This window comes from Meriones unguiculatus, chromosome 2, assembly GCF_030254825.1.
Source record: "Meriones unguiculatus strain TT.TT164.6M chromosome 2, Bangor_MerUng_6.1, whole genome shotgun sequence".
In the NCBI taxonomy this organism is placed as follows: Eukaryota; Metazoa; Chordata; class Mammalia; order Rodentia; family Muridae; genus Meriones; species Meriones unguiculatus.
In genome coordinates this window covers 63,360,155-63,372,394 of record NC_083350.1, presented here as the reverse complement: position 1 = coordinate 63,372,394, position 12,240 = coordinate 63,360,155, and the positions used below count along the sequence as shown (strand labels likewise).

General features: G+C 44.7%; 1 long non-coding RNA gene across 1 annotated transcript in view; it reads right to left on the bottom strand.

Moving 5' to 3' along the window:
• The window catches only part of LOC132652366 (uncharacterized), a 44,607-nt gene extending 33,378 nt beyond the window's left edge, over positions 1-11,229 (bottom strand). Inside the window, exons 1-3 of the long non-coding RNA XR_009589875.1 lie at positions 11,188-11,229; positions 9,799-9,852; positions 2,090-2,117 (exon numbers count right to left, since the gene is read on the bottom strand). This is a non-coding gene — a long non-coding RNA (uncharacterized LOC132652366). The remainder of the gene's footprint in view (positions 1-2,089; positions 2,118-9,798; positions 9,853-11,187) is intronic.
• Between the last annotated feature and the right edge of the window lie 1,011 nt (positions 11,230-12,240).

Sequence of the window (12,240 nt, the reverse complement as noted above, 5' to 3'; positions counted from 1 at the left end):
ACATGGACTCAGATGGCTTTTTTTTTTTTTTTAAAGAATTGTGGAACTAGAGTGAGTGTGAGGAAGACGTGAGTGTGGGGTGACTCAAAGCAGGCAAGGCACTGAAGCGTTTTCCTCTTTCATCCAATTCTTATTTTATGCTGGAAACCGAGGCTGTGACACAGATTGTGCTCCTATGTCACCCAGTTTCTGAAGACAAGCCAACTCATCTCCTGATTTGTGTAGGCTGTCTTCAGGGAGTGCAGAGACAGGAGCCTCGTGGGTGTCTAGGGTTCTATACCAGCCCTGTTTCATTTAATAAACTCCGTCTCTACTTCATCCTGGCTCACCCTGAAATTCTTTCATATGTTGAGGCCAAGGATATGGTTTTACTTGAGTCAAGGTCCCTAAAAGACCAAGGCAATGCCCTAGGCATTGATGTAGTTGATGAGTGGAACTATGCTGTCTTCATGTCTGTTGCCACTGGCAGGAGGAAAATGAGGGCTTTGGACGCCAGTGAAGCTCATCTCCGGGCTCTCACTGTTGGCTGTGCTGCTGGCCTTCATGGGAGCCTACGGCCTGATTTGGAGCACTTCTCAAGATTCGTGGTTGATCGTGAGCCTAAAACTCTCGACAGGTTGGGGAGCCATTCTGGGAATTGAAATATCTGTTTTCTCTGTCCTCTACTTTCATTCAAAATGAGGTTTCTGTCTCCAGTTTCTTTGCTGGGGGAGAGCTTGGGAACATATAAAGGTCCCTATGTACTAAAGGAAAAATGTAACAATCAGGGAGAGCAATGGCAAGGCCAATGACACACAGAGAAATAGATGGGTTCATCTCTGACTGGGTGAAAACTTTAGGTCTGTAACAGCACCAATTGTGGCTTGTGACCATGGCGCTGCTGAAGGAAAGCCACGCCAGGCTGAAATCCAGGGACTCTGAAACGGAGCTTTGTAGTGGCTTGCAGGTTTCCACTGGCCATTTCTTTAAAAGCTGAAGGCTTACAATTAAAATAGCAATGTGTCCAATTATTTCTGTGCCCTGTCTGAAAGGCTGTAGCTGCTAATGAAAATCACATGTCTCGGCTGCACTTCTTTCTGTTTCCAAGCAAGTTGCCCCACAAGAGAAATTCCTTCTATTCAGCAAAGCTCAGAAAACCACACTTCCCTCTCATTTTTTGGCTACTGTGGTTGCCTACTGCCTTTTTCGAGTCCCAGCTATGGACTGCTCGCAAACATCCTGGAAAACGTTTTCACTTCTCTCTGTGTTCCTTCCTTTATAAGACATGATAGGGTGATAGGATGTCAATTTATATGTCAAAGAACTAGATCAGAAGACTGGAAGTATTCAGTCCCAATCAGGTTCAATTTACCAGGAGCAACAGGCGAAGAGCTGGACCACTGTCACTTAGGACATGGTTAGGCTACGGGAAGAGGCAATCAGGTGGCCAGGAAAGAGCAGTCTTGGGAACAAGTTTATCCACTATATGAATGAGTTCCAATGACATGGTGACAACACACTCTGAAAAAGGGAGAGTTTTAGATGGGCATGGTGGCACATGCCTATAATCCCAGCATTCAGGGAGGCAGAGGGAGACGATTGCCGTGAGTCCAAGGCCAGCCTGGTTTACAAAGTGAGTCCAGGACAGCCAAGGCTACACATAGAGAGAGAGAGACGGTAGGCATGCATCTACCCAGCACATGGCTGGAAGTCAGAGAAGTCATGGGAGTCGGCTCTCAACTCCCATCATGTGAGACCAGGGATTGAACTCAGGTGCTCGTCTTGATGTCAAGCTCTAAGCTATCTTGCCAGCCCAAGATGTCAATTGGCCACTCTGCTTACCTATATGCATGATCCATCAAGCTACACAGCTTTCCATTCACACAACTTTTGTCTCAATTCCTCCACTTCCAAGTTTCTCTCCTTCGGTTTCTATGAGGGAAGAAATTTTTAAGAAAATGTCTTCCTCTACACCTAGCAGGTTATATAGGTTAGAACTCACTATTTAGCGTGGGCAGGCTTACAACTCAATATAATCCTCCTGCCTCTCCCTCCCGAGTGCTGGAATTAGAAGCATGCACCATCACGTGCAGCTGTAGTGCTTGCGTACCTTCAATGAGTCTTCCAAACGCCTTTTCCTGTTTAAAAAAAAAAAAATGCTTTAACTATTATTCTGGGTCCTTCACATTTCGTATGCACTTTGGGTTGGCTGGCCAGTAGGATTGTGATTAGGACTCTGTTAAATCTACAGGACATTTTAGTGAGAGCTGCATTTTTGGGTTGAGACAGGGTCTCTCTGTGTAGCCCATGCTTGCCTCAAATTCATGTCCATCTTCATGATTCAGCCCTCTGAACACCAGGATTCCAGGTGTACATTGCCACCTCTGCCAGCTAAGGACGTTTTTGGTAACAGTGGTTTTTAAATCCACATAGACAAAACAGTGCTCCATTTATTTAGGCCTTTAATTTTTCTCACACTTTATAATTTTTACCACACAAGTTGTGAGTTGGGGGGGGGGAGGCTTTTTTGTGTACCTTTTTTTTGCACACACATGTGTGCGGTATGTGCACACGTATGTGCATGGGCATTTGTTCATGCATGCGTGCATGTGTGGAGGCCAGAGGCTGATGTCAGGCATCCTCTTCTATCACTCTCCACTTTACTTTTTGAGGCAGGGTCTCTCATGGAACGTTCACCACGTCAGCGGCCCCCAGGCTCTGCTTTTCACCAGCGACCTGGTGTTACACACACAGATTTGCACTGACATATCCAGATTTCTTGTGAACGTTGGGGTTCAGAACTCAGGGCCTCATGCTTGCACAGCAAGTATTTTATCGACTGAGCCACCCTGCACCGCTAGGACCCTCCTTCAGTTAACCTTCCACACACACCCCTCCCACTTCAGAAGTCCCCAAGATCATCTGCAACTGAGGGGCAGCAGGGGAGGGGCTATAGCCGTACTCTCAAGGGAGGGTCTAGCTGTTCCCAGTGATAATATCCCATCACCCCCAGCATAGACCTAGCTATTACTGCATTGCAATGCATTACTTGTTGCCATGACTCTGAGATCACCACAGCAATCTCTGCTCCCTGATGGCCAATGGTCACAGCAGACCTACAGGAAATTGCTAGCCCACAACACCTTTTCTCATGTGAGCTGATCACTTCCCATGCTCTGTTACACTGTCAGCAAGCTGACTATCTCACTGAAGGACTTCTTTTAGTAGATTTTTTAGTGGTAGGTTAAGTCAGGACTATTAGCAAAAGAAGTATGTCATTCCTTATTTATCTGACAATGTGTTTGGATGTTAGTTTTGCTGGATATAAATTTATTTGGATACTTTGAGATGCCATGCAGGGTTTTTAACTGTTGCTTCTCTACAGATGGTTCTTTCCCGTTTTCAACTTTTTGCTTTACTTTTTGTTCTTCACAATTTGATGCAATCAGGTGAAGACTTCTTCATGCTTTTCCACTTGGAATTTATGGGGACTCTTTTGTTTTAATTAAAGCAAATGCTTTGCTTTATGCAGAGCAACCTAGCATATACATATAACACTGTAATGTTATACTATTATATACATTGGTCTGATGCATTTTTAAACAGAAAAGAAAAAAAAAAAACCTCAGATTATAGAGCCCTCCCCCAAAACAAATTTCTTTTTAAAAAGATCAGTTTTCCTCAGTGGGCTAATGTGATACATGTGATCAGTGGCTAGTCATGTCTCATTTCCAGTGCACTAGTGGCTACTGGGATTAAAAAGAAAGCCCAGCTTTGGGTTTCTGAACCCCAAATTAATGCTTTTCATTCAAATAAGAGGAGTGCTCAGCCAATGCGTCTTGGCATTTCTTCCAATCTCTTCTTGAGATTGTTTGCAGCTGGTGGGCTCAGTCTACTCCATAAACTCCAAGCCTCCCACTTTCCTCTCTTTCCTCGTTGTTTTTCAGGGTAAGAGTTCATCTACCTGAAAACTCACTAAAATTTAGGAACTTCAAGTCTGCTCCTGACCCCTCTCAATCAGAGTTTCTCTTTGCTGTGAAAAAATTTCAACTCTAGACTTTTCCATGTGGTTTTTCAAAACTCTTATTTCTTTATTGATATTTCTACTTCTTCAGTCATTTTCATAATATTTTCCTTAAATTCTTTAAACATGGTTTTCTTCAATTTTTTTTTCAACATATTTCAAATAGCAGCTTTCATATGTTTGCTGAATCCAGCATCTGGAACACTCAAAGACAGTTTCCATGGACTTTCTCAGAAAGGTGCACAGTTGGTCTTCTTGTATAATTTGTGAAGGGGCAGTTTCCTAGGTCCAGCCATCTCAGAAACAAGTTCCATCTTTCTGGCAAGGTCAAAACTGAGTTTATATTCCCAGGCCCTGGAATCCAACTGCTATTGTGCTTCTTCAGGTGTTTTCATGTTTGTCTGTTAACTTGTAAAGGATGTAAAGAGGCAAGTTGCCATTATCTATCATCTAAGCTAAGGCACACAAGTTGTAAATGTGTTGCCTGCCTTGACCTAATGCTTTCCCACTCCTTTGTTCCCTTATCACTCTAAATTCCAGGCCAATGTCCAAAAGAAGACATGACTGCAAAGAACCAAGTCGAGGGTCCTGAAACCAGGAGACCTGGAAAGACCCAGTCAACCCTTGCTTAACCCCTGTGTCAATGCAACAACAGCCCACACCCCATGTCTGTTCCCATCCTTTAAAATGTCATATAATCTCCCTTTGGGGATGTAGTTCAGATCCTCAAATGGCTGCCTCCCTGTGTGAGCAGAAAATAAAGCTTACATGCTAAGCTTCTGTCTCTGAAAGAAGTTTTCTCAGCTTCCACCCTAAACAGTTCACAAGTTTTTGTTAAGATGTGGATGTAGAGGAATGTTAATTCAGAACGTGGTTATTCTGGTAGGAGATCACATCCAAACACCTTTTAGGTCTGTGTGATCTGGCTGGAATACAAACATGCCTTTAATCCAGGAGACAAAGGCAAACAGATCTCTGAGCTCAAGGCTAGCTTGGAATAGAACACGTTTCAGGTAAAGAAAAGCTTAGGCCCAGGTGTGGTGGTACATGCATTTAATCTCAAGCAATAAAGGTAAAGTTAGTTTGTAGAAGGAAGCACCCATGTTTGACAGTGATGTCTAATTGAGTGGCAGAAACAGTGACGAATCAGAGAATGATAGGATACACCCAACTCTCACAAGAAGGGAGAGGAAAGGGAAGCTACTCAATGGACAAAGCAGATAGAGAGGAGTCAGATTTACCGGGACAATAATAGATTGTAGAGAGAAAAACAAGCTAGACACAGATGAAGACAGAATGAGCCAGAGAATGAAAAGGAACCGGAAGACTAGGGCAGGTGCTGGAGTTAGTTTGAGACCAAGCAGTAATTCAGAGGCTGAGAGAAAAGCCAGGTTGAATAAGTCAGCTGGGAAAGGAGTTTGAGCCAAAACAGCTGAGTTGAACCAGCCAGCCCAAGATGCTTCTTTCCTACTGGTGAACTCCTCCTCATGCCTTCTCTTTCTCCCCTCCTCTTCCTTCTTCTCTTTCTTCTGTCCATGCTTCCATTGGAAGTCCAGCCTTCCTCTGTCCGGTGATTGGCTGTTCTTTTTATTAACCAATTAGAGATAATTGGGGAGCATTCTTTATACAACATTGATACAAGAGATTATACAATAATCATGGCAATGCCCATGTTCCGATTGTAACCTGATCTCAGAACACAAAAATCAGCATCTAAATACAAACTAAATAAGACTAAACAATAAATAGAGGGCACAGACAAAGTCAGGAAAAGTTCCACAAACCCCTACAATTTCACTTGGGCTGACATGGTTTTTGTCTATTCATTTGTTTGACTGACTTTCTTTTTAGTTTTTTTTTTGTTTTGTTTTGTTTTTTTTCATCTTTTAGGAACTTTATGTTCCTTCCACTTTTTTCCTCTTTTGTTCAAGTATCTTCAGAGCAGCTCAGGACTACTCAGTAGTGGCTCCAGCCCACTTAGTGATGTGCACTGTGTGGGCTGCTGATAGTCCTCAGTGGCTGGCTGGACAAGCCAGTGTTCAGTAGGGAACTGCTGGATGGATACAGAGGGCATCAGACTAGTCAGCCAGCTCTGAATGAGTATCAATGAACTCAGGAGCTGGCAATTCCATTCACCCTGGAATTCTTCCTTGGTCACAGCCTCGTCTGCAGAAGCCTGCTCCTCCTTCTCAGTTTCCTCTGAGTCCCTGTTGAAGTAAAGACCAGACATAATCTCTCATGGTGCTCAATAAGATAGTGCCATGTATTTGGAGTACTTCCCAGGCCAGCATCCACTACATCAGATCCAAGGAGTGAGCTCCTTGTTGTTGCATGGGATAGAATGTCCACAGAGCGCAGAGGAGAATCTGTGTTGCACAGAGCAATGGTGGCAGGTTGAAGTAAGAGGCCTCTGTGAGGGGCTGGTGGTCAGCCCTGGGATCAGTCACCACTAGTAGCCTTGGCTCCTTGAAGGCTGCTTGGATTTGGTTAGTAAAGGTCCCACGTGGGAAGCATCCAGCAATGGGATTGCCTCCTGTGGTAGCAGTGAACTTCAGCAGTGAACTGACCAGCATTTCTGGAGGAGATGACACTGACATCAGCAGGTGCTCAATGGCAATGATAGCCTGAGCTGCAAGCAACAGCTTCTGCCAGGTCCTCTTCAGGTTTATGATGGAGAAACAATCACTCTTCCTTTTGTAGATATATTGCTCCATCTGGAAGTCAGGGTTGGTGCCTCTTAAGTGGGTTCCTGGGGCAAGGAATTTGAGGACACTCTCCTCCTTCATCTGTGTAAGTTTCCCTTTAAGATACGATGGGCTCATAACCATCTATAGTGAGATCTGTGTGCAAGCTGAATGCTGTATAGATAATAAATAAATAAATCTTAAAAAAAAAAAGATACGATGGGAATCAAGAACGACTCCACAGGGACTGTCCCCAGGCAGCGTGGAAAGCTTTGCTGAGTTTCTGGATTTGTTGCTCAACGATTCCATTCTATTTGTTTTGAGAGGGGTGGCTCTGCCGACCACTTCACTTCCATAACAATTAGTTTCAGCTACATGTGTTCCCAAAGAAAAACGGTTGTTTTAGAGCATTTGGATATGAAGAGGTGGTAAAAATTAAGGTTAAATTTAGCAAATTTAAGGTTAAATTTAGCAATAGTGTGACCTTGACATTTCACTCTCAGAAACCAAAAGTGTTCTTCAATAGGCATGAGCTTATGCTCAAGATCTGAATCTTTGATTTGAAAATAAATACATAAATAAATAAATAAATAAATAAATCTACTTGTCCAAACAGCAAGAGTTTCATATTTTCCAAGCAGGAAGTATTTAATTTAGCAACAAGCATATACATTAACTAGAGCCCAGATTAAAGAATTCCAAATTCAATTTTGACCTTGTTTGTTACAAAGGCTGATATAAATGTTTTCCTGGCATCCTGTGAGAGGTGGGAGGCCTTCTGAGGTCATGATTTATGTATTTTCCATCCTCACCAAAATGGGAAAGCTGCTGAGGTCAATGCAAAGTTCTCAGCCTGACCGCTTCCTTTGGGTCCCTTCCAGCCCATGTCTCTTTGCCTGAGCATTCCTTCTGCAGCTGGTACAGCATGAAAGGAGGGTTGGGAGGCTATCCACGCCTGGCTTAGGACCCTCAAAACATCAGGGACAGGGCATCTGCAGAAGAAGACGCCCTTTCTATTGGAAGCACCGCATGCTTCGCTTCACTGTTCCCTTCACTTGGAACACTCCGTGCTTTTTTACCCCCCCCCCCCCCCGCAGATGCTGGTTTTTAGGCCAGAGCCACCCATTTCACCCTGGCCTCTCTATCCTGGAAGGGCTCCATGGCTCATATTTGACTCTCTGAGGCCAGAGGCGTTTAATGGTCTGCTTACCTCTGTTCCCATCTTGATGATTCTCAGTCCTGGTCCTTTGTGTCCTCACCTTGCCCTCCTTAGCCAAGGAGACACCGTGTCTCCCTTGTCACTCCACTACTCAAGACCTACATGGCTCCCAACAGGCTACTCAAACCAGTCAAGGTTCTGCTGACTCCTCATGACCTGATCTACTTTCCAGCTGGAAGAGTGAGAGAAAAGGGTGAAGACGAGGTATTTAGACTGTCAAGAATTCACTACTAACTAAAGACAATGCCATTGTCTTTAGGAACAGAAACTTTTTTTTTTTACTTAAAAAATAGTTGTCATGGGGCTGGAGAGATGGCTCAGTGGTTAAGAGCGCTGTCCGCTCTTCCAAAGGACCTGGGTTCAATTCCCAGCACCCACATGGCAGCTCATGTCTGTAAGGCCAGTTTCAAGGGATCTGATACCTTCACACTAAATACACATAAAATAAAAATTAAAAAAAAATAGTTGTCATGTATGTGTTAGGCTACCTCACTTGGGCCTGCAATACTCACCCCAAGAGTCATAGACTATCTAACAAAACCCTCAATAGCAAACATGAGAAGCCAGCTTTTTAGTTGTTGCTCAGGGTTCTCTAAGAGACTATCATTTGGTTGCCTCTCAGAGGTTGAAGGTAAGTTCCAATTGTGAAGACAACATGGAATTCAGATCTAAAACCTAGAGGATCAGAGCTGGATCTGATCTGAAAGCCTCCTCCCTGAAGATTGGCTCTTACAGTATTGGAAGATGCTGTGCAAGCTTTCAAGGAAAGGCAGCAACCAGAGGTCCGACCCAGCTGCAATGCTGAAGAACTACAATGACCATCATCACATGATAACCCTGCAGGTGTGGTCGTGGCACTCATATCCTGATGGTAACCACCAGCTCTCTAACCTGACTTACAACTCACTCAACAAGAGGGAAGCCATGCCTGGTACTGAAAATGTAACTATCCAGGGCTAGTGAAGTCATGGATCTTAGAGGAGAACCTTACACTGCCACTTCACTAAACCAGCACAATCCCTAACTGTGTTCTAAATATCAATCCTCCAAGCTTTCTTTTCCCTCAACACAGGGTTTCTCTGTGTAGTGTTGGCTGTCCTGGACTCACTGTGTAGACAAGGCTGGCCTCAAATTCATGAAGATCCACCTGTCTCTGCCTCCCTGAGTGCTGGGATCACAGGTGTGTGCCACCACACCCCGCTTTAAATATCATCCTTATATTCATAGACAGTGCAGCTCTCACTCCTCATCCAGAAAAATATCTTCTCTTTACAACAGGAGACCATTACAGAAAACCACGACCAGTCACAGTACAGAGAACAGTGACTACAGGGTGCCCAGCCATAACTGATACATCAAAACATAACTCCTGTACTTAAGGCTCAAGGAACACGGCAGAAGAGGAGGAGTGAAGACGGTAAAAGCCAAGTGACCAAGCAATAGGCTGTGACATTGTTTCCTAAAAATGACACCCCAGATACTGCAACAACATGGCTGCCTAAACAAGACCCAAAGAAGTATAACACCGATACCGTGGGAAGGGGAGATCTCACTGGATCCTACCCACAGACAAAGAACTACAAGCAAGTATGGAATGCTGAGAGCAGGAGAAAGAGTCCTCTTCAGAGATGACCCCCCCCAAATTGGTTATCTAATACCAAATGGTCAGCCCTGAAAACATATACATCAAGTAATACTAAACGGGCTGAGCAATTTGTATTTGTGTATGTGTGTGTGTGTGTGTGTGTGTACAATAATAACAAAGAAAAGCAGACCATGATTTTGAGAGAGTAAGAAGGGTACATAGAATGGGTTGGAGGGAGGAAAGGGAAGGGGAAGTGATGTCATCACGTTTTAAGTTTCAAAATAAATAACTGAATATATATACTCACTTTCACACTAGTAAATATATCTGGTGGTAAGCGGCATTCCCAAGGTCACACACACTGTAAGTTGGAAAAGTACAAAATAAAATCAGTTTTCTGTGTTGCCATAAGTATGTTTCAAAGGTGTTAGTGGGAGTGACTCAGAGTCAGCTGACCAAGATGAGGCCATGAGCTCAGGCAGAGGCTGCTCTGACCCACTGCTTGCAGCTTAGCCCCACTGAGCAAGGACTGCCCTCCCACTACTGTTTCTTTCCGAGCATCGCCTGCTTGTGGGCTGAACAGTGTCACTCAAAAGCATCTACTGAAGTCGTTAAGCCATGGTTTGTGCTCCTGTTTGGAAATAAGCCCATTGCAGAGGTAACTAACTGAGGTGAGCTCATGAGGGTGGGTCTTCATCCAGTGCGACTGTTGCCACAGAATGAGAAAGGAAAATGGTTCAAAGGCAAAGGCACACAGGCTGACACTGTGAAGATGGAGCAGAGATGAGTGATGCTGATGGAAACCGAGGGACCCCAGGGCTTCCCGGAATCTTGAAGAAGCATGAGAGAGAGCAGTGACGATGAGCTGGGCATCGTCAGCTCCAACAGCAGCATCTGGTAAATGCACACACAGTCGCACAACCAGGGTACAGACATTTACACAGTCAAGTGCAAAGGGTTCCCAACACAGCGTCCCTTCCAATCATCCCTTTTATGGCCACACGAGTCCCTTCCCCTTCTTCCATACCCCATAGGTACCCCTCACCTGTTCTCCATTTCTATAGCCTTGTCCTTTCAAGAATGTTGTGTACATGTGAAGATACAGAATGTAACCTTTGAGGGTTTTTTTTCCCCTCTAAAAACAATTCTGAGGTGGTTCACTAGGTGACTATCCGTATCAACACTTGGTTCTCTTTTTAGCTGTTGGGTAGTATTCCACGGTGTGCATGTGCCGCAGTGTGTTCAACCAACCTCTGCCTAAAGGCCTTGTACTGTTTCAAGTCTGTGGTCATTACATAAGAAGATGCTATGAAAATTCACCTGTAGGTTTCGTACGAATGTAGGTTTTCCTTTCTCTAGCATAAATACCGATGGACCCAAGGGCTAGGCTGCATGCTATTTGCAAATTAACTTTTAAAGAACCTCTGGCCACTTTATTTTGAACTGTAAACCTGCCACCCCCTGCCACTCCCTGCCACCTTTCGCCCTGTATAATCTTTTAGGATCACTGATGCAGACCCCAGATCTGAGGCCAGTCCTCCACCAGCACAAAGCCCTCAGCGCCCACAACTGTAAACCGGTTATGATGAGAGAAGAGACCTGGGCGCGTGACCTTCAGGCAGAGCACCCCACCGGGTTATAAGAAAATCATACCACTTCAAAAAGTCAAGTAGCGCTAGCCCCAAATAAAACTTACTACCGCAGGGAAGTCGAGCACCACTTTCCTGATGCATGAGCTGTCCAGGCAGAGCTGCCTTCCGAGCAGAAGGCGCCACTCCAGCAAAGCTTCCAGGCGCCCACCAGTCCCAGGGGAAGCCTTTCCTTTACATACGAGCAGAAAGACTCTAGTTAGAAACATTCACACAGACCCAGATGCGGGGGAATCAAGACAGGTCTGTATTTCATGCTGGAAAGTGAAAAGCAAATAAATAAAACTCCCCATCACGGCAACAGGCCAGCTCGACTGTGGGAGTAGACGTCAAAAACACGCCTGCCTTCTGCGGAAGCTTCTGGAACCAATTCAGAATCCTATGTACTCAGCTGGCCCCAGCCTGGGCGGAAGAGGGGTATTGCTATTACGTAAATTAATCTCTCGCTTTCTTAGTATATTAATCTCCTTCACCTTCCATGTTTGTTTGGCATTTGTACTTCCCAGGTGACTACTGAAGAAACGATTTGATAATGTTGTAAAATGATGCTTTGGCCTGACTTAAAATGGAAACACTTATGCCATTCCCACTAATGCCAGATGGTGTTAGCCCAACGACTGTGCTGCTGTCTCAAAAACACGTGGAGTTGACGGAAACTTCACCAGCAAGCCCAGATGAGCCCAAGCTCCCTGGCCTTTTTTGCATACACACACTATGGCGGGGCTTAATTTAGAACTGCCATGGAAACCACCATGAGGTATGTCTCTGAGGGTGTTTGCAGAAAGGTTTAACTGGATGTGGTACCAGCATCCCATCCCCTGAAGTCCTGGGCTAAAATGGAGAAAGTGAGCTGAGCGCCAGAGGTCATTTCTTTCTGTTTCCTGGCTGCAGGTACAACATGACCAGCCCGTCATGCTTTCCCAGATGGGATGGGCTGGATCCCCTCAAACTGTGAGCCCAAACAAATGCTTTCTTTCTTAAGTTAGCTTTGTTGTGTATTTTACTCACAGCAATGGGAAAAGGAACTAATACACATACTCCTCCCTTCCACCGCTTGGCCTTGCTATAAAGTCCATGAGTGTCCATCTACGTGGTGGGCA